Raw genomic sequence first — 26,300 nt, forward strand, 5'->3', positions numbered from 1 at the left:
GCTCTCCTCTAGATGGCAGGTTGACCAATACATATTAAATATGTTAAAACATAAGTTAAATACAATCTATGTATACATGTCCATACAGTTATTGTGCTGTACAAAAAGAATTTGACTTTGAAATAGTGTACAATTAACCTGTGAAGTAAATCAAAAATGCAGGCAGACAAAAATAGAGGGATTGGGAATTCTATGTAGTTGTTTATAGTCATCTCCCAGAGTTCTTTCTCTGTGTGTAACTGGTTCAATTCATTACTGCTCTTTTGGAACTGATTTGGTTCACCTCATCACCAAAGAGGGCCGCGCCCATCAGAATTGATCATCATATAGTATTGTTGTTGAGGTATACAATGATCTCCTGGTCCTGCTCATTTCATTCAGCATCAGTTCATGTAAGTCTCTCCAGATCTTTCTGAAATCATCCTGCTGGTCATTTCTTATAGAACAATAATATTCCATAATATTCATATACCACAATTTATTCAGCCATTCTCCAGTTGATGGGTATCCACTCTGTTACCAGTTTCTGGCCACTACAAAGAGGGCTGCTACAAATATTCTTGCACATGTGGGTCCCTTTCCCTTATTTAAGATATCTTTGCGATATAAGCCCAGTAGTAACACTGCTGGATCATAGGGTATACACACTTTGATAACTTTTTGAGCATAGTTCCAAATCACTCTCCAGAATGGCTGGTTGTATTCACAATTACCAACAATGTATCAATGTCTGAGTTTTCCCACATATTCTCCAACATTCTGCATTATCTTTCCCTGTCATTCTAGCCAATCTGACAGGTATAGAGTGATATCTCAGATTTATCTTAATTTGCATTTCTCTGATTAATAATGACTTGGAGCATCTTTTCATATGGCTAGAAATAGTTTCAATTTCTTCATCTGAGAATGGTCTGTTCATATCCTTTGACCATGTATCAATTAGAGAATGGCTTGAACTATTATAAATTAGAGTCAATTCTCTATATATTTTAGAAATGAGATTTTTATCAGAACTTTTGATAGTAAAAATGTTCTCCTGGTTTACGCTTCCCTTCTAATCTTGTCTGCATTAGTTTTGTTTGTACAAAAACTTTCCAATTTGATGTAATCAAAATTTTCTATTTTGTGATCAATAATGATCTCTAGTTCTTCTTTGGTCATAAATTCCTTCCTCTTCCACAGGTCTGAGAGGTATATCTTCTTTTAATTTATTTATAATATATTTCTTTATGCCTAGATCATGAACTCATTTTGACCTTATTTTGGTTTATGGTGTTAAGTGTGGGTCAATGCCTAGTTTCTACCATACTAATTTCCAATTTTCCTAGTAGTTTTTGTCAAACAGTGAGTTCTTATCCCAAAAGCTGGGATCTTTTGGTTTGTCAAACACTAGATTATTAAAGTTATTGACTATTGTGTCCTTTGAACCTAACCTATTCCACTGATCAACTAATCTATTTCTAAGCCAATACCAAATGGTTTTGGTAACTGCTACTTCATAATATAATTTTAGATCTGGTACAGCTAGGCCATCTTTATTTGATTTTTTTTTTCATTAATTCCCTTGAAATTCTTGACCTTTTGTTCTTTCATGTGAACTTTGTTGTTATTTTTCCCAGGTCATTAAAATAGTTTTTTGGAAGTCTGATTGATATAGCGCTAAATAAATAGATTAGTTTAGATAGTATTGTCATCTTTATTATATTTGCTCTACCTATCCAAGAGCATTTAATATTTTTCCAATTAATTAGATCTGACTTTATTTGTGTGGAAAGTGTTTTGTAGTTTTGCTTATATAGTTCCTGATTTTCCCTTGGCAGATAGATTTTTAAATATTTTGGTAGTTACTTTAAATGGAATGTGTCTTTGTAACTCTTACTGTTGGATTTTGTTAGTGATATATAAGAATGCTGATGACTTATGTGGATTTATTTTGTATCCTGTGTGGATTATTTCTAAAATTTATTAGTAGAATCTCTGGGGTTCTCACTATACCATCATATCATCAGTAAAGAGTGATAATTTGGTTTTCTCATTACCTACTCTAATTCCTTTAATCTCTTTCTCAATTCTTATTGCCAAAGCTAGTATTTCTAATACAATATTGAATAGTAATTGTAATAGTGGGCAATCTTGTTTCACTCCTAATCTTACTGGGATTGGTTCCAGTTTATCTCCATTACATATGATGCTTACCGATGGTTTTAAGTAGATGCTCTTGATTATTTTAAGGAAAAGTCCATTTATTCCTATACTCTCAAGTGTGTTTAATAGGAATGGATGTTGGATTTTATCAAATGCTTTCATCTATTGAGATGATTATATGTTTTTTGTTAATTTGGTTATTAATATGATCAATTATACTAATAATTTTCCTAATATTGAACCAGCCCTGCAAGGAATTGCAATTATTTAGCTTATATGAGATTGGTTGCTGTCTTGGATTGGGGCAAGGAGAAGAGAGAGAGAAAAATTTGGAACACAAGGTTTTGCAAAGGTGAATGTTGAAAACAATCTTTGCATATATTTAAAAAAATAAAAGACTACTTAAAATTAAAAAAAAAATCTTTTATTTAAAAAGATGTTAAAGGGTGGAAACCAGAACTGTACTGATGAAAAAGGAAGTGAGGAGTATGAACATTGAAGTTTCATCTCATCAGATCTGGATTAAAGAGAAAATAACATATGTATTTGGTAGGAATAGAAATTTATCTTACATATAGGAATGTAGAAGATAAGGGGGGAAAAAAGCAGGGAAGTGTTAGAAGAGAGGAAAAATTAAGGCTGGAAGTAGTCAGAAGCAAAATTGGTGAATAGGGACAGGGTTAAAAGATAGAGATAAAAGTATAAAAGGAAGAGGTTATTTGATGTAGATATATATACAACAGATAATCACAATGTATATGTGAATAGAATGAACTTTTCCATGAAATAAACATGATTAGGAGAATATTTACAAGAAACATTAGAAGCAGAGAGATACACACAGACTAAAGGTTAACAAGCTGGAATAAAATATATTTTACTTCAGATAAAGTGCAAGATGCAGATATAACAATCCTGGCCTCATACAAAGCAAAAACACAAATAGATCTAATTAAAAGAAATAAAGAAGGAAAGAAACTTCATCATGCTAAAAAGTACCATAGATAATAAAGTAATGTGAGTACTAAATATGTATGCATCAGGTGGTATATCATCCAAATTTTTGAATACTTGAATCAGTACTTTGAATCTCAGAAATTAATAAATTTAACCACAAAATTAAGAAGAATTTAAGGAAGTTCATAGATTCTTATAAAACTTAGATTCTGAAGAAAACTGAATGGCAATAAAAAGGAATGTAACATTTTTTCCCTCAGTGGTCCTTAGTGTCTACACAAAAATTTAAATAAAAATCTCACAGTCAAATACAGAAATTCAGAAATAGAAAGTACACTCTTTTCTGAACATAAAATAATTGGGGAAAAATTAAGAATTTAAATCTACGATTCCCTAAGAATTTAGGGAATCGTTCATGGCCAAAATTAAAAAGGATTTGCAAAAAAATACAAGTAATATAGACAAAATTACAATGAAAGTAGAAAACTGGGGTGGAGGAAATGAAAATGTTTCTCTAATAACTGTTTTTGTTAATTGCATAGAAAATGGAGTCAAATTTATAAAGATATAAGTCAAAACCCACTTTGCATATTGGCAAAAGATATGGAGACAATTTTCAGAAGAAAAAAAAAACAAAGCTACCTATTTTCATATGAAAAATGGATGTAAATCTCTTAACTTAGACAAATGAAATTAAAACAACTTTGAGGTATCATATCACATTTAAGAGAGAGACTAATATTATTGAAAAGGAAAATCATCTATTTGGAAGGGAGGTGGGAAAATTGGGACACTAATGCATTGAAATAATAATCCCATCCAAGTATTCTATAAAAAATTGAAAACAATGAATAAAAAAAAAACTATATAAAATTTTGCATAGCCGTTGGCTCAGCATTATTAAGTCTGTATCCCAAAGAAATTAGAGAAATGAGAAAAAGACATATTTGTATAAATATATTCCTAAAATGTTTTTTTTTCATAATTTTCATGGTGTCAAATGGATCTCTGTTAATTGGGGAATAAAATATGTGGTTTGTAACTGCAATAGAATCCTATTGTTTGTTTTAAGAGATAATGAACATGATGATTTTAGAAAAAAAAAGATGAAAAGGTATTGAATTTATGTAGTGACATAAACAGAAATTGCCTACAAAGATCAAGTCTGAATGGCTTAGCCATTCTAACCAATAAAATGATTCAATAAAAGTTTGAAGAATTCAGGATGGAAAAAATGTCATTTACTTCCAAAGAAAGGACCAATAGATTCTAAATTCAAATTGAATAATTTTTTTTTTTTGCATTTTGTTTTTCTTAATTTTTTTTGCAACACAGCTAATAATTTTGTATCATTTTATATGTATGATTCATATCAAACTTCTTGCCTTCACATTGGTGGAAGAGGTTTGGGATGAGGAACATTATTTGGAAGATTTTTTTAATGTATAAAATACATAAATAATATGAATGTATCTTTATTCCTTCTTATGTCTATAATAATGGTTATGTATTGCCAGTTGGTATGATTAAGAAGATAACAAACTGATGCTCTTATACTAGGGTGGAATTAATTTATCATATGGTTGTCTAAACATCTACCAAATTATTATCACATTCAAGAATTCTGGCTTCTTTTCATTCAAATGTTTGAATGATTTTTTCCCTAACTACTGTTTTCTATCAATTATTTCCAAAGACTCTTTTGGGGTTCCTGTGAGAGTTATCAGTAAAAGTTATTTTTTTAATTCAAATTGGTTTTGAGTGGGTTATATTTATTTCCCCATCCTCATTCATTTGTATTTAATGAAAGTTTAAGTTTTCAAAAAAAAATGGAATAGAAAAGACAAGTTTGTAATTTCTAGATCAAAATTTATAAGAATCTCTGATATGAAAATAAACTATTCAAGTAAACCATATATTGTGTCCATATAAATATTTAAATTAATTACTCAAAGAATGAAACATTGGCATGACTCTGTGATATATTCATATAAATCTAACCAGGGATATAAACGTTTATCTGTGTATGTGTACATATATGTATATATGTAAGATTTTTTTTTTCACTTTTAAAGAAACAAAGAGAAGCAGTCCCTATCTATATTATAAAGAATTGTTTTTTAATGACAGATTCGAGTTAACCAGTGGAACTACTATTTGCAGAGCTTTCTGCCAATTAGAGACATAATAAGAAACTTACTAAAGAATAATTGTCTATTTCTCATAAAATAGCTGTCATTTCCTCTCTTGTTTATTAAAAATTGATAGCAATGGAATTAATTGAAAGCCATGTTTCAGGGTATGACTCAAGTACTTTGTTTTTGCTACTTGGGACCAACACATTTTGAAATATGTTCCTGCCATTCATTCTTTGCATTATACTTTAATCATAAACTTTTAAATCTAGAATTATAAAAATAGATGTTAGATCCTTCTATAACAATTCTAGGGTTTATTATTTTGATTCTCTTGGAGATGAGGTGATGTGAATTATCCTACTTACCGAATTTGATCATGTTGCCCTGCATACAGCTAGACATCATTTCAGCCCTAGAAGATCTCATCTAAATATATAGCGTTCATGACAATGGTTTTTCCAATTGAAAAAAAAAAAGTTATACCATTCCAAGAAAACTAATCTTATAAGAAAAGATGATGCTATAAACAAGATCAAATCTTGCAAAGAAGATAGTTAACAATTGGCATCAAGATACATTTCTTTATTTTGTTTTGGAGTACCATGCTATATAATTTTCTAGACTTCTAAATGAGACCTTACTACTCTATAATGTACATATCTTAATTTTAGTTAGAGAGTAAGTATAGGGGCAAGGGAAGAAATAAACAGTGATAGTAATTATTTTCTTTACAGTTACCAAATAAACAGTTGTATTTGATATTATCTTGCTACTCCTATTTTTCCCTTCTCCTTCCCCTTTCTTTCCCTTCTCCTTCCCCTTGCCTTCCTTTCTCTTTCTTTTCCTCCTTCCCTTCTTTTCCTTCTTTTTTCATTTTTAGTCCTATATATTTTTGCAGGATTTTTCAAATAAGTAAGGTGATTCTCAACATTCTTAGAGAGAAAAATATTCAAGGAAAAAAACCAAATTTCAAATAAATTTGGTTCAATTTAATATACATTTAGGAGTGAACTTTTGCTTGTTATTGTTGGGTATAATCTGGTTTCTAAGTCAGAGAATTCAGGATCAAATAATCCCTCTACAACTTTCTATGACTTTAGGCACGTCCTTTCCTTAGGTTAGAACTCAGTTTTCTCCCACATAAAATGAAAGTATTTGATATAAAGTTCTATTTTACTTCTATCTCCACTTCTCTTTTGGTGCTGGAAATAACAAGCATATGTTTGTAATTTTTCTATATACCATTGAGTATCCAATTAATAGTTTTGCATATTTTTGTTGCCTAATTAGGTTTGAATTTCTAACTTAATAACTAAAATAATGATTAAATGATCCAAAATATGTTGTATTAAAATAGTATAAAATTCAAGAATATATAATGAAAAAAAAAAAGAAAATAGGGCAATTTTATTTCTAGAAGAAAACCACTATCAATTTGACTGTGGGAAAGTCACTTAAATCCTACAAGTTTTATATTCATTACCTTGAAAATAAAAGGTAGTAAGTAAGAATAGGGATGATCTTTCCAAACTCTAACATTTTATTCTTATGTTCATGAAATAGAGAAAAAAATAAGTGGCGCAGTAGAAAGAATATTGGCCTTGAAATCAGGAAGATGAGTGTTTGATATTTACACAAAATTCTTACTAGTTTCATGTCTCTGAAGAAGTCATTGGACCTCTGTCAGTCTAAATTTTCTCTTCTGTCTAATAAGAATTACGATAACACATACCACATATAGTAGCATTAGGCAAAATAAAATAACATATTTAAAGTGAAATATAAAAGAAAGTACTATCTCAGTTTCAAGTATTAATGACTAAATAATGCAATATTTTGTTAAAATTCAAATGCTTCAGATAATACATACAAATGACTGACTAGGAGATTATTAGAATTAATTTAGCAAATACATTTGTTGAATTTGAAGTTTTGTTGATATTTTTTGTGGCAGATGTTTTTGTAACATTTTTCAGATTAGCTAGGTGAGCTTAATTTAAGTCATCTGAGAGTCAAGAATATCAAAAGCAAATTAGAACAAAGAGAAAAAAAAATAACATTCATTTCTTGCTCCTGTGATTACAAAGGAATTCTCTCAAATGTATTTCTCACCACTTCCTTTATAAAGCAGGTGGAATGTTCCATCATACTATGATAATGAACCAGTTGGGATGCTTATACTGTACACCTGTGAATATTTTAAACCAGATGTATAATTTCATATTTTGTAGTTAGCTGTTTTATGAAACTCAGGGAAATACAACTATACATAGAAAGATACATGAATGGAGTGGTTGTGTCCTTTATTTTGAACCAAATGTGTTCATTTTTTACTTTATATTTTAACTCACTGTTAACTTTTTTGAAATTTTATTACTTCTATTCTCCCAAGATAAAAAAAAAAATTCTCCCCATAAAGCAAAGATATTTCAAGATCCTAATTATCTTTTGGTATGCAAATTTTATTCTCCAAATTAATTACTTTTAAAACTTTTTTCATTGGTAGAATTTCTTCCGATTTTTTTCCCTTCAATCTTCCCTGAAAGCCACTATATTTCACAAAGAAGTACGTTGTAAAGAAAAAAAAATATGAATTAAAATCACTGAACCTATGCATCAAAAAAACTTAAAATTTATTTAGTGTTCCATGTTTCAAGGACTACCCAATTTTGATAGGGAAGTCATCTCTTCATATTGTTAGGTTGTATTATGCCTACTTTTTTACAATTCTGTAACATTGAATTTGGATTTTTTGTGGTTGCTCTGTCCACTTACATTGTTATAGTAATTGTATTTTTAAAGAGTAGGAGGAAGTCTTGGGAGCAAGTGACTCAGTAGAGGCAATGGCTTCTGGAAATCTGAGCCTACAGATAGTAAAAGGAATCAAGAAAAACTTGTCAGAAGGAGATTATAGGGGTCTCTTTCCTCAGACCAGCAACACAGTTATATTGCTTTACTCATATTCAAACCCATGTGGTAATCCTCAGTGATAGTCTCAGAACAAAAATGAATACTAACACCCAACACTTACGGCAACAGTGGAGCAGGATCCTTGTCCACAGTTCTAGGGAATAAATGAGTGCTTGTGGTCACAGGTCAGGGTAATTATAAACAAATATCTCCTTCGATTATAAAACCTAAAAAGAACTGAAAACTTATAGATTTCTAGAACTACCTCTGAAACAGATGCTTAAAAACATGGGGCGTGGGAAAGTACACCCTCCAACCTGGAAGCAGAACTTCACTAAGTCAAGAAATATGCAGGAAATATGGGCAAGCAACAGAAAAAAGAAAATTATATTATGGTGAAAGGAAAGACTAAAATGTACAAAGTCACAAATATTACATCCAAAGCTTCAAAGAAAAGTATGAACTGAATAGAGAGCATAGAAAAAAGGGAGCTTTTCTTAAAATAATAATCAATATCTATCTAAAACCAACATTATTTGTAATATTGTTGTAAAACAAGCATTATTTGTAATGGAGAGAAGTAGTATTGATTTCCAATAAGTTTAGGGTTAAAAGAAAGATGCCCATTATCCCCACTATTATTCAACATTATACTGAAACATTGGCTTTTGCAATAAAAACATGAAAATAAATTGAAGGAATTAAAATAAAACTATAATTCTTTGCACATGATATGATGATATACTTAGAGAATCCTAAAAAGTCATGCAAAAACATGCTGGAAACAAATCAATGCTTTATCAAAGTTGTGGGACATATAATAAATCCACAGAAATGATCAGCATTCTATATATTACTGAAAAAACCCAGAAGCATGAGATAGAAAGAGAAATTGTATTTAAAATAACTATAGACAAAACAAATGTCTGGGTATTTACCTGCCAAAACAAACCAAGGAAATATATGAACAAAATTGCAAAATAATCTCACACAGATAAAGATCTAAATAATTGGAAAAATATCAATTGTTTATGGGATGGCCAAGCTAATATAGCAAAAATGGCAATTTTGTCTCAATTGGTCTACTACTTCAGTACAATAGCAATCAAATTGCCAAAAATTATTTAATAAGGCTAGAAAAAAAATAATAACAAAATTCATCTGGAAGAACAAAAGGGCAAAAATGTCAAGGGAATTAACAAAAAACAATACAAAGGATAGTGGCTTAGCAGTTCCAGATCTAAAACTGTAATATAAAATAGCAGTCATTTGATACTGGTTAAGAAATAGAGTTGTAGATCAGTGGAATGGATTAGATACTTGTGACAGAATAATTAAGTCCTATAGTAATCTACCATTTTATAAGCCATCTAACTTCAGCTTTTAGGATAAGAACTCATTCTGACAAAAAACTGTTGGGAATACTAGATAACAATAGATCAGAAATTCAGCATAAACATTATCACATCTCATACCAAAATAAAATCAAAATAGGTAGATGATTTGAACATAAAAGGTGATACCATTAGCAATCTAGAAGATCTTTGGAGAAGAGAGGAATTTATTACTAAAGAAGAGCTAGAGATATTATGAAAGGCGAAATGGATAATTTGATTACATTAAATCAAAAAGGTTTTACGCCAAAAAAAATCAACAGAAATAAGATTAAAAGGGAAATACAAATATGGGAAAGTATTTTACAGCAAGTGTTTCTGACAAACATTCCATTTCTAAAACTGTGTCAAATTTATAAGAATACAAGTCATTCCCCAATTGATAAATGGTTAAAAGATATGAAAAGACATTTTTCAGATGACAAACTTAAAGCCATTTATAATCACATAAAAATGCTTTAAATTATTGTTGATCAAAGAAATGTGAATTAAAATAACTCTGAGATACCACCTCACCCCTCTCAGATTGGCTCAGATCACAGGAAAAGATGATAAATTTTGGAGAAGATATGGGAAAATTGAGACACCAGTGCATTGTTGGTGGAGTTGTGAAATGAATCAATCATCCTGGAGAGCAATTTGAAACTATGCCAAAAGTTCCACTGCTGGATTTGTATTTCAAGGAAGGATGATAGAAGTAAAAAGACCTGCATTTGCAAAAATGTTTGTAGCAGCTCTTTTTGTAGTATCAAAGATTTGGAAAATGAGAAGATGCTTATCAATTGGAAAATGACTGAATAAACTGTGGTATATGGAAGAAACAGAATATTGTTTTTCTATAAAAATGATAAACAAAATGATTTTAGAAAAGCCTGGAAAGTTTTACATAAAGTGATAATGACCAAAACAAACAGAACCAGGAATATATTGCAAATAATAATAGCAAGAATGTGCAATGGTCAATTATGAAAGACTTGGTTCTTTTCAATGGTTCAGGCATCAAAGGGAATCCCAAAAGACTTTGAATAGAAAATCCCATTTGCATCCAGAAAAAAAAAAAAAACCTATAGAAATTGAGTGTAAATCAATTAATTCAAATTTTTTTTTAAGTTTCAATTTTATTAACATCTCCTTTTATTTTTAAAATTTCAAGTTTGGTATTTGATTTGGGGTTTTTAATTTGTTCTTTTTTAAGCTTTTTAAAGTTGCAAGCCCAATTAATTAATCTTCTCTTTTTCTATTTTATGTATGTAAGCCTCTAAAGATATAAAATTTCCCTTTATTACAGCTTTGGCTGCATCCTACAAATTTTGGTATATCGTCTCGTTATTGTCATTCTCTTGGATGAAATTATTGATGATGTCTATGATTTGTGGTTTCACACATTGATTCTTTAGGGTGAGATTATTTAGTTTCGAATTTCTTTTTGGTCTGTTTTCCCATAGGCTTTTTATTGAATATATTTTTTATTGCATCGTTATCTGCAAAGGATGTCTTTACTATTTCTGCCTTTCTGCATTTGAATTTGAGGTCTTTATGTCTTTATATGATCAATTTTTGTATAGGTTCCATGAACTGCCAAGAAGAAAGTGTACTTTGTTTAGTTTTCTCTAAAGATCTAAAGATACCTAGCTTTTCTATTGTTCTACTTATTTCTTTAACTTCTTTCTTATTTATTTTTGATTTGATTTATCTAGTTCTGAGAGGGCAAGGTTGAGATCTCCCACCTTTATAATTTTGCTGTTTATTTCTTCTTGCAGCTTTCTTAACTTATCCCTGAGGAAGTTAGATGCTATACCACTTGATGTATATATGTTTAATATTGATATTGCTTCATTATTTATGTTACCCTTTAGCAATATATAGTGCTTTTCCTTATCTCGTTTAATTAGATAAATTTATGCTTTTGCTTGATCTGAAATCAGAATAGCTATCCCCACTTTTTTGACTTCACCTGAAGCATAGTAGATTCTGCTCCAGCCTTTTACCTTTACTCTGTATGTGTTGCCCTGCTTCAAGTCTGTTTCCTGTAAACAACATATTTTAGGATTCTGGCTTGTAATCCAGTCTGCTATCCACTTCCACTTTATGGGGGAGTTTACTCCATTCACATTTATGGCTAAAATTCCTAATTCTGTATTTCCTACAATCTTATTAACCCCATATTATGTTTTTCTCTTTCCTTTTCTCCTCACCTCTCTCCCCAGTATTAAACTTATGAGCACCACTTGCTTCACACATCCCTCCCTCTTTAGGATCCCCCCTCACATTTTCTTAAACATTTCCCTTATACTTTCTGTCCCCTTCTATTTAGCCCATTCCTTCCCTTTTCACTTTTCCCCTCCCACTTTTAATGAGGTGGGAAAAAATTTCTCTGTAAATTTGTGAAAATTAGAATATCAAAAATTGGAAATATCCTTTGCCTTTTTACTCATTTTAACAGAAAAACAAACAAACAAACGAAAACTACTGCAGTCTGCTTATGGGGTGCAGTGGGGATATTACCGGGCTGCCTCTACAGACAACAGGAAATAGCAGTGAAGCAGCAATGGAAGAAAGTGGCTGTTCTTGGAACAGCGGCTGTGCTGGGATTAGCGGTTGTGAGCTGAGATTGTGCTCAGTCCCTCCTGGTGCTGGGTAAGTGTGGCCAGGTCCTGAGAGACACTAGTGTTTTGGAGTTATAGTCTTTACCTTCTGAGTTTATAGCTTTTCTGCTGATCTACTGGCTCACTAATAGGGCAGAGTAGTCAACACTGTGATTGAGTTCTCCCCAACATCCTTCTGGTCTGCTCAGCGTAAACTGTTCTCCAGGCAATTGCCTATCTGCCTGAGTCTGTGCCTGGTCTAGCCCAGTTCCATTCCCAAGCACGAGCAAAAATAGACCTTTTCTGGTAATGTGTTGTATTCCCAATATTTGTACATTTTGACAGTCAAGCACTAATTACAAGGTTGAGTTTTATAAAAATACTTTGAGGGTAAAGTAGAGCTCAGAAAGACACGTGTGTTCTCTCCACCATCTTGGCTCCATCCCCTTTTTATAATTTTTCTAATAATTATGCTTTCTAATAGAATGTCAATTTTATACAAAATTATCTGTTTTGAGAAATTCACATTTTTAAGTAATCCATTTAGAATAAAAGTTTTTTTTTAAACCTCTAGTTTCTTTAACAATTTATTTAGCTATATATTTTCATCTTTTATATTTATGATAGGTTTGTTCAAAATTGAGAGAGTAATTTTAAAGTCTCTTAATATTTCAATCTTACTGTCTATTTTTTTCTAGGATTTACTGGATTTTTGCTTAATTAATTGAGGCACTTGGCATATATGAAGTTTAATACTGATACTGAATTATTGTTGGTTTTCTTTCCATATGCTGTATTTTCTTTACCTCTATTTATATTTCAAATTTAATTTTATATTTTTGCATTTATAAAGTATCACTTTCTCTAGGACATAAAAAGAAGTATTTTACCAGTTTAGAAACCTTTCTTTGTTCCTGATTGTCTGGTTCATCTTACCCTATTCATTCTTCATGATCATTCCCCGCCACTCCACTTGTCATGACATCTACTCACTGTATTCATGAACTTTTACCTTTTTGGATGTTGGCTGATCTAAAGGAGTCTCTGACTTCCCCAGTATACCAGGATACACTCCATATTATCATCATGCTTGTAATGATCGTAGTATTTTTGAAATATATATATATATGTATATACTATACTACCTTATAAAGTAAATGCATTTTAATGTACTCATGTCTTACTTCTTACTTTTTCTTTCTCACCATGGAAGTTTTTATTTTTGGGGGGTAGAGGAAAAGAGAAGGGAATATATTCCTATTGCTAAATTAATATTTTCCCAATTTTCTATTCCTATTTCAATCTGTCTTTTTACCAGTCATGTAACCTACCATTGTTATTTTTCTTCCTCAAAACTAGGATTTATTCATTAATTTATGTTTAATTCTCTATTCTATTCTGTTCTCTATTCTAAAAGATTTAGCACAAACATTTTACCCATAAAGTTAAGCTCAGTCTTTGTTTTTATATTGTGTATTAATATATGTATGTATGTATATTTATGAAATGTGTATATGTATATAAGTATATATGTATGTGTATACTTGTGTAATTTATGTAAATGTATCATAGTGACTTATAAATTATTAGTTACTGTTTGAAATGGAAGATGGGTTTCCAAATCTTGTTGGGGGAAAAAAAGGAGAAACAAAATTAAGGAAAAAAATCTGATTATGAAAAGGCTATACAACCCATCAGGAAAAAAGGAATTCTAGAGAAAATTAGGGAATTTTTCATAAAATATATCCACAAAGAATATATAAGTGAAAAAGGAACAGGCTATCCAAGAAAATATTAATAATAAAGACCAATTATAAGAAACTCAATAAGGTCAAATCATTTACTTCTTATATATGTAAATATCACTTCTTTTGTGACTGTCATTTTTATATGAGTTGTTTGAAAGAAAGACTTGGGATGAGCTAAATATAAATATAAATATAAATTTATACAAAAAAATGTTAATAGTGGTAAAGGTGGGTAGTGCTGAAACCTTATTGTCATCAGGATTTTAATAAAAAAGGAAAACATTGTAGCATCCCTTTTAGTAGTGTCAAGGAATTGGAAACTGAGTGAATGCACATCAGTTGGAGAATGGCTGAATAAGTTATGGCATATGAATGTTATGCAATATTATTGTGTTATAAAAACGATCAGCAGGATGACTTACCTAAACTTAAGCTGAGTGAAGTGAATAAAACTAAGAGAATACTGTACACAGCAACAAGAAGATTTTGAGATAATCAATTCTGATGGATGTGGCTTTTTACAACAATGAGGGGATTAAGGCCAACACCAATAGACTCTGATAGAGAAAGCCATTTGCATCCAGAAAAGAGCACTGTGGGGACATAGAATTTTCACCTTTTGTTGGTGTTTTGTTTGCTTTTTGTTTTCTTTCTCATTTTTTCCTTTTTGATTTGATATTTCTTGTGCAGCATGATAATTGTAGACAGATGTATAGAAGAATTGCATATGTTTAACAGATGTTGTATTACTTGCTGTATTACAGATCAAAAAAAAACAATAAAAAAAAACAAAATAAAAATATATTCACTCAGATTGATTCAGAGTGAATTTAAAAAAAGCAATTATTTCTATTTTGGTAAGAAGGCCTGAGGATCTTCCCCTCCCTGATTGATTTTTATTGACTAAGTAAAAGAGGCCATTCTCTGCTTCATTTCTTATTTAGCCTTAATCACTGATTGCTTGTGTCTACATTAACCTGAGACTTGTTAGAGATCCCAACTTAAAAGGAGTCAAGGTCTGCTCTTGTATCCAGAGCCATTTCTAATCATGCTGATCTGTATCAAGCTACTGAACCCATATGGCTAAGGAGGAGAAGGTGAGTCTGGTGACCTTGCCTCAGTCCTCACTCACTCAAATCAAATTCACTTGTATGCCATGGCATCACTTCCCAATTTTAAGGTCACCTTTGAGAACAAAGGACACACTAAGAACACTTTATTTTTCTGAATTAGCTTTCCTCTCATACTTTTCATTATGATGTCTCTCTTAGTCATTCTATATGTCTATCTACTCTTTAATTTTCTGTGTTTCATTTTCCCAACATTAATTAGCATGATTTTGTGCTGATATCTATTATTGTTCCATTTTCCCTCTTATATACTATCTCATTTTCTTATTTTTTCAGAGTTCATTGTTGCAATTTTAATTTCTCTGAAGGAAATAACCTTATCTTTATAGGATATTGTTGGAATCCTTACTGTTAACTAATTAGAGTTGATCTAATCTTACAAGAAGATGTTTTGGGCAGAACCTGAAACAAGGTACTAAGTAGAACTAATTAATACAAGGCTTGTGTTCACACCTTTACTCATTGGAGTTCAATGAGTTCATATCTCCCATAGTGCTCTCTGGCCCAAAGACCTTCAAGGGAGGTGTGAACTCATTGAACTCCAATGAGTAAAGGTGTGAACACAAGCCTTGCATTAATTCGTTCTACTTAGTACCTTGTTTCAGGTTCTGCCCAAAACATCTTCTTGTAAGATTAGATCAACTCTAATTAGTTAACAGTTAGTAAGGATTCCAACAGGATATCATAAAATAAAAGTATAGATTTAAACATTAATAACTTTATTATCATAAATATTCCAAACTTAATAGAGCTATCATTTAAAACTATTTCAAATTAATGCATGTTTTTTTTATTTTTTGTAAAATATAAGTGGTCTTTAATTTTAATTTTAAAAACATAAGCCAAATTATCAGTTATTGTATGTCTGACAGTTTCTGTTTTATACATTCAGACTGATGGTTTAATTAAGGAGCTGCTTTTTTCTTCCTCCTTCAATTGATCTATTTCTGTTAGATATTTTCTTATGATGACAAATCACAGTTTTCTTGTATGCCACAAAATCTAATGTTTTGGGTGATCTTAAGTTAGTTACAAATGTAGTCCTTTCAGTTGTGGAATGGCAAATGATTAAAGTTCTTAAAAAGTTCAAATATTGCTTAGAATTATCAAGAAAATTGTTATGCTAAGAAACATCAGTTAAAATGAATAAATACCTTTTAAAAATGTATATTTTGCCCTAAGACATTTAAAATACCTTTTATATTTGCCTCTAAACACTATCTAAATTTTTAGGTTTGAATCACCAACTTCTTGAGCCTCTCAATTGGATGTTATTTTCCACAGGTATCATGAATGCAGCATTACCATAATAAATTCAATATATTCCTCTCACCTCCAAGACTTCTACTTTCAAAATTTATTTACTAACCTTCATGAGACCTTCATTTTATGGTAATTCAGATTTACAACCTTAGAGCTGCATTATTCCTTACTCAAACTCACTCCACCTAGCCTACTTATTTTTGTCATGTCATTTATACCGTCATATCATCTTACGTTCCCTTGATTCTACTCCTACATTTCACACATATATGTAGAACTGAGCTTTTACAATAATCTTATCATTGGTCTTTTCATCTCTACTGTTTCCCTATTCTAGTCCATCCTTTACTCTGATAATAAATTGATTTTCTTATAGTGCAGAAATGTCTATATTACATCCCTCCACCCCCACAAAATACCTGTTAGTTAGAATTAGATAAATATTTTTCATTTGGATTTTAAAATCTTTCATACCTAGTCTTCTTTCTTTCTACCCTATTTACATTTTAATAATCATCCACTTATTCTGTGATAGGGAAAATTGGCCTCTTCACTGTTGTTCAGAGAAGGCAATCCATCATCTGAATTGAATTTTCATGGCTGTCCCTTATACCATTAATGAAGACTTTTTTACTTGTGCCTCTTGGATTCCCCAGTTTTCTGGAATGCAAGTCAAAATTTTACTCTCTGTAAGAAACATTTTCCACTCTTTCATCTTTGCTTATACCTTTCCTTTCATGGAATTTTCCATTTATGTGGTTACAAATTGAATGAAGATAAAATTATATGCACATTTTCTTCCCCAGTACAATATATGTTCTTTGAGAAGAGGCATTTTAAAAATATTAGTTACATGTAGAAACAATATTCATTTTATTACTTAATTACCTCTGAATCATGAAGGGAGAGAAAAATCAGAACAAAATGGGGAAAAAAAGAAAAAAAAGTAGACACAGCATATGCATATTTACACTTAGTTTCCATAGTTTTTTTTTTTTTTTCTATATATATGGATGGCATTTTACAACCTAAGTTTATTGGAATTTCCTTGAATCATTGAATTGCTGAGAAGTAATTATGTCATAGTTGATCATCATATAATCTTTCTGTAATTGTTTCTATTTGTTTTGTTCAACATTAGTTCCAATAAATCTTTCCAGGCCTTGCTAAAATTGTGTTCTCATTTTTTTAATAGTACAAAAATATTCGATTATTTTCATATATCATAACTTATTCAGGCATTCTATAACTGATGGGGAATCTCCTCATTTTCCAATTTTTTGCTAGCATAGAAAGAGCTATTACAAACATTTTTACATATGTGGGTCTTTTTTCTTCTTTTATGATGTCCTGGGGATACAGACACAGTAGTGGCACTTCAGGGTCAAAGGGTATGCACAGTTTTATAGCCTTTTGGGCATAATTCCATATTGCACTCCAGAAAGTTTGGATCATTTCACAACTCCCCCAGAACTGTATTAATGTCTTGGCTTTCCCATATCCCCTCCAATATTTATCATTATCTTTTCCAGTTATCTTAGCCAATCTGAGAGATATGAGATGGTACATAAGAATTGTTGAATTTCTTGAATCAATAGTGCTTTAGAGCTTTTTGTCTTATGATTAAAGGTGGCTTTAATTTCATCATATGAAAATTATATTTTCATATATTTTGATTATAGGGGACCACTGGGGACTGACTTGTATTCTTATAAGTTTGACAAAGTTATAGGAATGGGACTTTTATCAGAAACATTGGATGTATAAAAGTAAAACACTGGGGAGGTGAGAAGAGGAAAAGGAAAGAATAAAGCATAACAGGGTGAATAAGATGGCAGAAAATACAGGATTAGTTATTTTTACTGTGAATGTGAATGGGATGAACTCTCCCATAAAACAGAAGTGGATTGCAGACTGAATTAAAAGTCAGAATCCTACTATATGTTGTTTATAAGAAACACATTTAAAGCAGAGTGATACATACAGAATGAAGGTAAAGGGCTGGAGCAAAATCTATTATGTTTCAGGTAAAGTAAAAAAAAAAAAAAAAAAAAAGCAGGGGTAGCAATCCTGATCTCAGATCAAGTAAAAGCAAAGAAGGATGAATACAGAGAGGCTTGGAGAGACTTACATGAATTGATGTTAAATGAAATAAGCAGAACCAGGAGATCACTTTAACACTTCGACATCGCTATTGTATGAGGATATATTCTGAGGGAAGTGGATTTCTTTGACAAAAACTCAATTTCAATTGATAAATGATGAACAGAAGCAGCTACACCCAAAGAAAGAACACTGGGAAATGAATGTGAACTATTTGCATTTTTGTTTTTCTTTCCTAGTTGTTTTTTTACCTTCTGAATCCAATTACCCCTGTGCAACAAGAGAACTGCTCGGTTCTGCACACATATATTGTATCTAGGATATACTGCAACATATTTAACATATATAGGACTGCTTGCCATCTAGGGGAGGGGGTGGAGGGAGGGAGGGGAAAAATCAGAACAGAAGTGAGTGCAAGGGATAATGTTGTAAAAAAAATTACCCGGGCATGGATTCTGTAAATATAAAGTTATTATAAAATAAAATAAAATATTAAAAAAAAGTAAAAGCAAAGAAACATTTAATTAAAAGAGATAAAGAAGGAAACTATATTTTACTAAAGAGTACAATAGATAATGAAGCAATACTAAGTATATATATATACACCAATGTTATAGCATCCAAATTCTTAGATGAGAAGTTAAGAGAGATGCAAGAAGAAATAAAAAAGCAAAACCATATTAGTGGAGAATCTCAACCTTGTTCTCTCAGAACTAGATAAATCAAATCACAAAATAAATAAGAAAGAAGTTAAGTGTGGTGTTCTCTTCTTTAATACAATGGTTTTTTATGAGCAGTTTTCTTGGGGAGATTTTCTGGAGGCAGCCTTAGTTTCAGTTCAGATCAATAATCACCCCAAATGCAGCCAGGTGATAAAAGTTCAGATTTTTTATTGCTTCCTCCAATATACCCTGGTTAGTTTTCTTGGTGGCCTATCTCTCTGCTTGGTTCCAAGAGCTCCATCTGAATGTCTCCAAATCCAAAAATTTGTCCTTCAGCCTCTAGCCAGCACCAAGGTGAAAGTTGGAATGAATCTGACTTGCCTCCGAGAGAGGGCTTCTGCAGAACTGACTGACTGGCTCACTGAAGCTCTTTTTATGCTCGGTATAAAAGGTTGACTCCTCCTCCAAGAGAGTGGGATTATGGGACCTGAGAGTGGGATTATAGGTTTCTGTCTTGTACATACTGAATACTGACTTATGAATCTTCCCAAAGTGTGAACTCCCATGAGTACTTAAATACATTAGTGAGCTAGAGGATTTGCTAAGTACCACGATAAATTAGGCAACTGACTTATCACTTTGTAAGGATTCAGTCTAAAGTGTGAACCAATGAGCATTGTATCACTTTCATTGAGTTAACACTAGGATTCTAACAGTTAAGAAGGTGAATAAAATGTTAAAAACATTAGATATGATAGATCTTTGGAGAAAATTGAATAGACACAGAAAGAAGTTTAATTTTTTCTCAGTTGAGTGGATGTCCATCAATTGGAGAATGCCTGAATAAATTGTGGTATATGAATATTATGGAATATTATTGTTCTTATATTGTAACCTATTTAACATGTAAAGGACTATTTTCCATCTGGGGGAGGGGGTGGAAGGAGGGAGGGGAAAAATCGGAACAGAAGTGAGTGCAAGGGATAATGCTGTAAAAAATTACCCTGGCATGGGTTCTGTCAAAAAAAGTTATTAAAAAAGAAAAAAAAAAAGAATATTATTGTTCTGTAAGAAATGACTGGCAGGTTAATTTCAGAAAGGCCTAGAGAGACTTACATGAACTGATGCTGAGTGAAATAAGCAGGACCAGGAGATCATTATATACTTTAACAACAACAATACTGTATGATGATCAGTTCTGATGGACATGGCCCTCTTCAAAATGAGATGAACCAAATCATTTCCAATAAAGCAATAATGAATTGACCCAGCTTCACTCAGCAAAAGAACTCTGGGAAATGAGTATGAATCACTTCATAGAATTACCTCTATTTTTGTCCACCTGCATTTTTGATTTCCTTCACAGGTTAATTGTACACTATTTCAAAGTCTGATTCTTTTTGTACAGCAAAATAACTGTATAGACATGTATACATATATTGTATTTAACTTATACTTTAACATATTTAACATATATTGGTCAATTTGCCATCTGGAGGAGGGGAAGGGGGGAAGGAGGGGAAAATTGGAACAAAAAGTTTTACAATTGTCAACGCTGAAAAATTACCCATGCATATATCTTGTAAATAAAAAGCTATAATAAAAAATTTTTCTCAGTGGTTTCATGGAACCAAATAAAAATTGACCATGTATTAGTGCATAAATACCTCAAAATCAAATACAGAAAGGCAGAAATAGTAAATACATTTTTTTTCAAATGACTATGCAATAAAAAATCACATGCAATATAAGGCCAGGAGAAAATAGACCAAAAATTAATTGTAAATTAAATAATCTAATCCTAAATAATGAATGGCTGAAACAACAAATCATAGACACAATCAACAACTTCATCCAAGAGAATGACAATAATGAGACAAGATACCTGTGATGATTTCAAAAGAAAAACAAATGGGAGAAAGAAAAAGAGTATACTAGGTGAATGGGAAGGTTGAGGGGAAAAAATATTTTCACAGAAGAGTCACAAAAGAAAAAAAAAGTTGTTTGTTTTAATTGATAAGCTAATATTAAGATAAGTTTTTTTCTGACTTTCTATGCATATTGTATTGCAATCATTATCTTAGTTAGCTTCTCAATATTTTCTAGGGCCTTGATAGAGGAAGTGAATTAAAAAAAAAAAAAAAAAAACAGGCCCACACACATAAGACACAGAGTTATCTTGTTCTGTGTATTTACATATATGTATACTTGTTAAAATAAAAATTTTTAAATAGTAAAATACTAAGAGATTTTGAATGCACTTCACTATGTTAAATGAGAATATCTGTGTACACTGCTGGATTTGATCCATAAACTATTCTTTGTGATTTTCCAGTTTTATATAACAATGACATTTCTGGCATGATATAAATTCCTTTTGTTCTGGTAAAACTAAAGCTAAGAATGTGATGCAAATAATTTAGAAAACTATTCAAACAATTCAAGAAGTAAATGATACCAGCTGTTTGCAGCTAAGGTCTGACTTGAATTATGTTTTTATTTTTGTGTACATAATATATTCAAATATATTTATATACAAAAAATATAATACAACATTTTATTCAAACATGTTTTATTTATGTATGTGCAAGTACATATGTGGTGTATATAGATATACATTATCAGATGTATTTATAACTTTAAGTATTTGATAGTTTTAGAACTAGAAAGCATCTGAGAAGTTATTTAATATAACTCTCTACTTTTAACAATGAGGAACTAAGCCTAAAAGTATGAAATATTGGACTTAAGATAACAGAAGGAATAGTTCAGCAACTATAGTGCCCAAACTAGAATAGGAAAGACTCCTCTTCCTGACTTTAAATCTGATTTCAGAGTTTTACTAGTTGTATCATCCTGAGCAAGTCACTTAAACTTGTTTGTTTAAGTTTCCTCATTTGTAAAATAAGCTGAAGAAGTAAATGACCAACTCCCGCATTATCTTTGGTAAGATATTTCAGAAAATGTCACAGACAGGTAAGTATGATTGAAAGAAAAATTACTGAAAAACAAAAAAAAAAAAGTGCAGAGTTGAGACCTGAAGCCAGATCTGGATACTCTTCTGTTTCTGCAGGAAAAGTTTGCATTTTTTTTTGATAAGTTTTGTACTTTGCTGGCTGAAAATGTACTTGTGGTCAATTAAATCCCCAGGTCCTTTCCCCATACATTGTTATCTAGCTGCATCAATCTCATTATATGCATATGATATTGTTATTTTTTTTGTTTAAATTAAAACCTGTATCTTTCTTAATTTTAATTTGCTAGTGTATACCAACCATTTCCAGATATCATTTTATTTTTTATGTCAATATATTTTTATTTTTATTATTTTTTTAAATTTATTTTTAATAGCCTTTTATTTACAAGTTATATATATAGGTAATTTTACAGCATCGACTATTGCCAAAGCTTTTATTCCGATTTTTCCCTTCATTCCCCCCACCCCCTCCCCTAGAGGGCAGGATGACCCTCTAATTGTTGTTAAATATATTAAAGGATAAATTAGATACACAATAAGTATACATGACCAAACCATTATTTTGCAGTACAAAGAGAATCGGACTCTGAAATACTGTACAATTATCCTGTGAAGGAAATCCAAAATGCAGGCAGGCAAAAATATAGGGATTGGAAATTCAATGTAATGGTTCTTAGTCATCTCCCAGAGTTCTTTTGCTGGGCATAGTTGGTTCAGTTCAATATTGCTCCATTGGAACTGGTTTGGTTCATCTCATTGCTGAGATCCATCAGGTCCATCAGAATTGGTCATCATATGTTGGAATCCTTACTAACTGCTAACTAATTAGAGTTGATCTAATCTTACAAGAAGATGTTTTGGGCAGAACCTGAAACAAGGTACTAAGTAGAACTAATTAATACAAGGCTTGTGTTCACACCTTTACTCATTGGAGTTCAATGAGTTCACACCTCCCTTGAAGCTCTTTGGGCCAGAGAGCACTATGGGAGAAAAGAGAAAACCCATAATCCCTCTCTCTCGTATCCCACAATTCCTCCCTCTTGGATAAAAGAAACAGACAGAGGCCCTCGGTCAGATTTCAGTGGAGTTATGCCAGAAGCCCTCTCTCTGAGGCGAGGCAAGAGAGAATACATTTTTCCTCTTGGCTGGCTGGTGGCAGACGAAGTGCTTCAGAGTGAAGAAGCTACAAGTCGGGATTTCAGCAGAATTACGCCAGAAGCCCTCTCTTCAAGGCAAGACAGATTCAACTTGATACTGGCTCTGGAGGCTGAAGAAAGCAGAGGCAGAAGCAAAGGACAAAGCGGCAAGAGCTCTTGGAACCAAGCAGAGAGAGATAGACCTCTAAGCTAACTGGGCTATATTGGAGATAATAAAAGATCTGAACTTTTATCACCTGGCGGTGTTTTGAGAAGAAGAGGCTCATAACATTTTGGCGCCCAAACAGGGATAGATTCAGATCCATCTGAACTAGATCACGACAATCATATAGTATTATTGTTGAAGTATATAATGATCTCCTGACCCTGCTCTTTTCACTCAGCATCAGTTTGTGTAGGTCTCTCCAGGCCTTTCTGAAATCATCCTGTTAGTCATTTCTTACCAAACAATAATATTCCATAATATTCACATACCACAATTTATTCATCCATTCTCCAATTGATGGGCATCTACTCAGGTTCCAGTTTCTGGCCACTACAAAGAGAGTGCCACAAACATTCGTGCACATAGAGATCCCTTTCCCTTCTTTATGATCTCTTTGGGATATAAGCCCAGTAGTAACACTGCTGGATCATAGGGTATGCACAGTTTGATAACTTTTTGAGCATAGTTCCAAATTGCTCTCCAGAATGGTTGGATGTATTCACAATTCCACCAACAATGTATCAGTGTCCCTGTTTTCCCACATCCCCTCCAACATTCCGCATTATCTTTCCCTGTCATTCTAGCCAATCTGACAGGTATGTAGTGGTATCTCAGAGTTGTCTTAATTTGCATTTCTCTGATTGATAATGACTTGGAGCATCTTTTCATATGGCTAGAAATTGTTTCAATTTCTTCTTCTGAGAACTGTCTGTTCATACCAGATATAATTTTAATGAAAATGAATAAACTAGACAAGCTCACAAACAAGTCCTATATCATTCCATCAGACCTCTCTAGGTTCAAATTAATCTTTTAATCACTACAGTCTATTGTGTTTTTCAATGAGATACAAATTTAATTAGCTCTTTTGTCATCTGTTCTATGTCATTCATTCTTGTATGAAAAAGTTTTTTGAAAAAAAATTCAGTTGCTTTGGAGAAGTCAAATATGATTTGATAATTACTTCTTAAAAGGCATCTATTCAATGCCTTTCAATCCTCCACCTCCAAATCTAAAGTCTAAACATCTTCAGTTCTATTGTTATTATCAAAGATCAAATCAACTTTATTGGGGGAAAATTAAAGAACTGAATAAAGCCAGGTATATACATAGCAGCTCTTCATCTTTTCTCCTGACAGAATCTGTAAATATAATACAAGAGTATTTCACTCTTCCCTCCTTCAGTTAAGAAGATGTAGAACCTAAGAAAGGCTACTGAGGCAAACCTGGGTTCTGAGATTTATTCTATTAACTCTGGAATAGGATACCATACATTGGTACTTTTAAAAAATCCTTTCATTCTGTTATTATAGAAAGTGATATATTACTATATTTTAACATTCTCTTCTCTGAGAAGGGACAATACATACATATATACACAGTAGATAGATAGTATATCAAATATGTACACATATTTATATATACACATATATGTATGTATATATATATATATATATATATATATATATATATATATATATATATATTTGTGACAGTATACCATCATATCATATACAAAGAGTGAAAATTTAGTTTCCTCATTACCTACTCCAATTCCTTTAATCTCTTTCTCGACTTATTGCCAAGGCTTGCATTTCTAATACATAATGAATAATAATAGTGATAGTTGGCAACCTTGTTTCACTCTTGATTTTACTGGGAAAGGTTACAGTTTTTCCTCATTACATATGATGCTTACTGATGTTTTTAAATATCCTTACTATTTTAAGGAAAGTGTATTTATCCCTATCCTCTCAAGTGTTTTTATTAAGAATGGATGTTTTATTTTATCAAATGCTTTTTCTGCATCTATTGAGATGATCATAGAGTTTTGTTAATTTGGTTATTGATATAGTCAATTATGTTAATAGTTTTCCTAATATTGAACCAGTCCTGCATTCCTGGTATAAATCCTTCTTGGTCATGGTGTATTATTCTGGATATGATTTTCTGTAATCTTTTTTTAGCATTTTTTAAAAATATTTTTTCATCAATTTTCATTAGTGAGATTGGTCTATAATTTTCTTTTTCCATTTTCATCCTACCTGGTTTAGGTATCGGTACCATGTCTGTGTCATAAAAGAAAGTTGGTAGGACTCCTTCAATCTCTATTTTTTCAAATAGTTTGTATAGTTTTAGAGTTAATTGTTCTTTGAATTTTTGATATAATTCACATGCAAATCCATATGTTCTTGGGGATTTTTTCTTAAGGAGTTGATTAATAGTTTGTTCTATTTGTTTTTCTAAAATGGGTCTACTTGACCAATTTACCTCTTCCTCTATTAACCTGGGCAAGCTGTACTTTTGAAAGTATTCATCCATTTCATGTAAGTTATCCAATTTATTGGCATAAAGTTGGGTAACATACCTCCTAACTATTACTCTAATTTCTTCTTCAGTAGTGGCAAGTTCTTTTTCATTTTTGAGCCTAACAATTTGATTTTCCTCTTTCCTTTTTCTAATCAAATTTACCAAGGATTTATCTATTTTGTTGGAGTTTTTTATAACACTTATTCTTAGTTTTATTTATTAATTCAATAGTTTTTTTTTTAACTTTCAATTTTATTAATCTTTTCTTTTATTTTTAGAATTTCAAGTTTAGTGTTTGGGGTTTTTAATTTTCTCTTTTTCTACCTTTTTTAGTTGCAAGCCTAATTCATTGATTTTCTCTTTCTCTATTTTATGCATGTAGGCCTCTGACATATAAAATTTCCCCTTATTACCACTTTGGCTGTATCCCAAACATTTTGGTATGGTGTCTCATTATCGTCATTTTCTTGGGTGAAATTATTAATTGCATCTATGATTTGCTGTTTCACTCAATCATTCTTTAGGATAAGATTATTTAGTTTCCCATTACTTTTTGGTCTATTTTCCCACTGGCTTTTTACTGAATGTAATTTCATTGCATCATGATCAGAAAAGG

The sequence above is a fragment of the Antechinus flavipes genome, chromosome 1 (genome assembly GCF_016432865.1).
Source record: "Antechinus flavipes isolate AdamAnt ecotype Samford, QLD, Australia chromosome 1, AdamAnt_v2, whole genome shotgun sequence".
NCBI classification, from domain to species: Eukaryota; Metazoa; Chordata; class Mammalia; order Dasyuromorphia; family Dasyuridae; genus Antechinus; species Antechinus flavipes.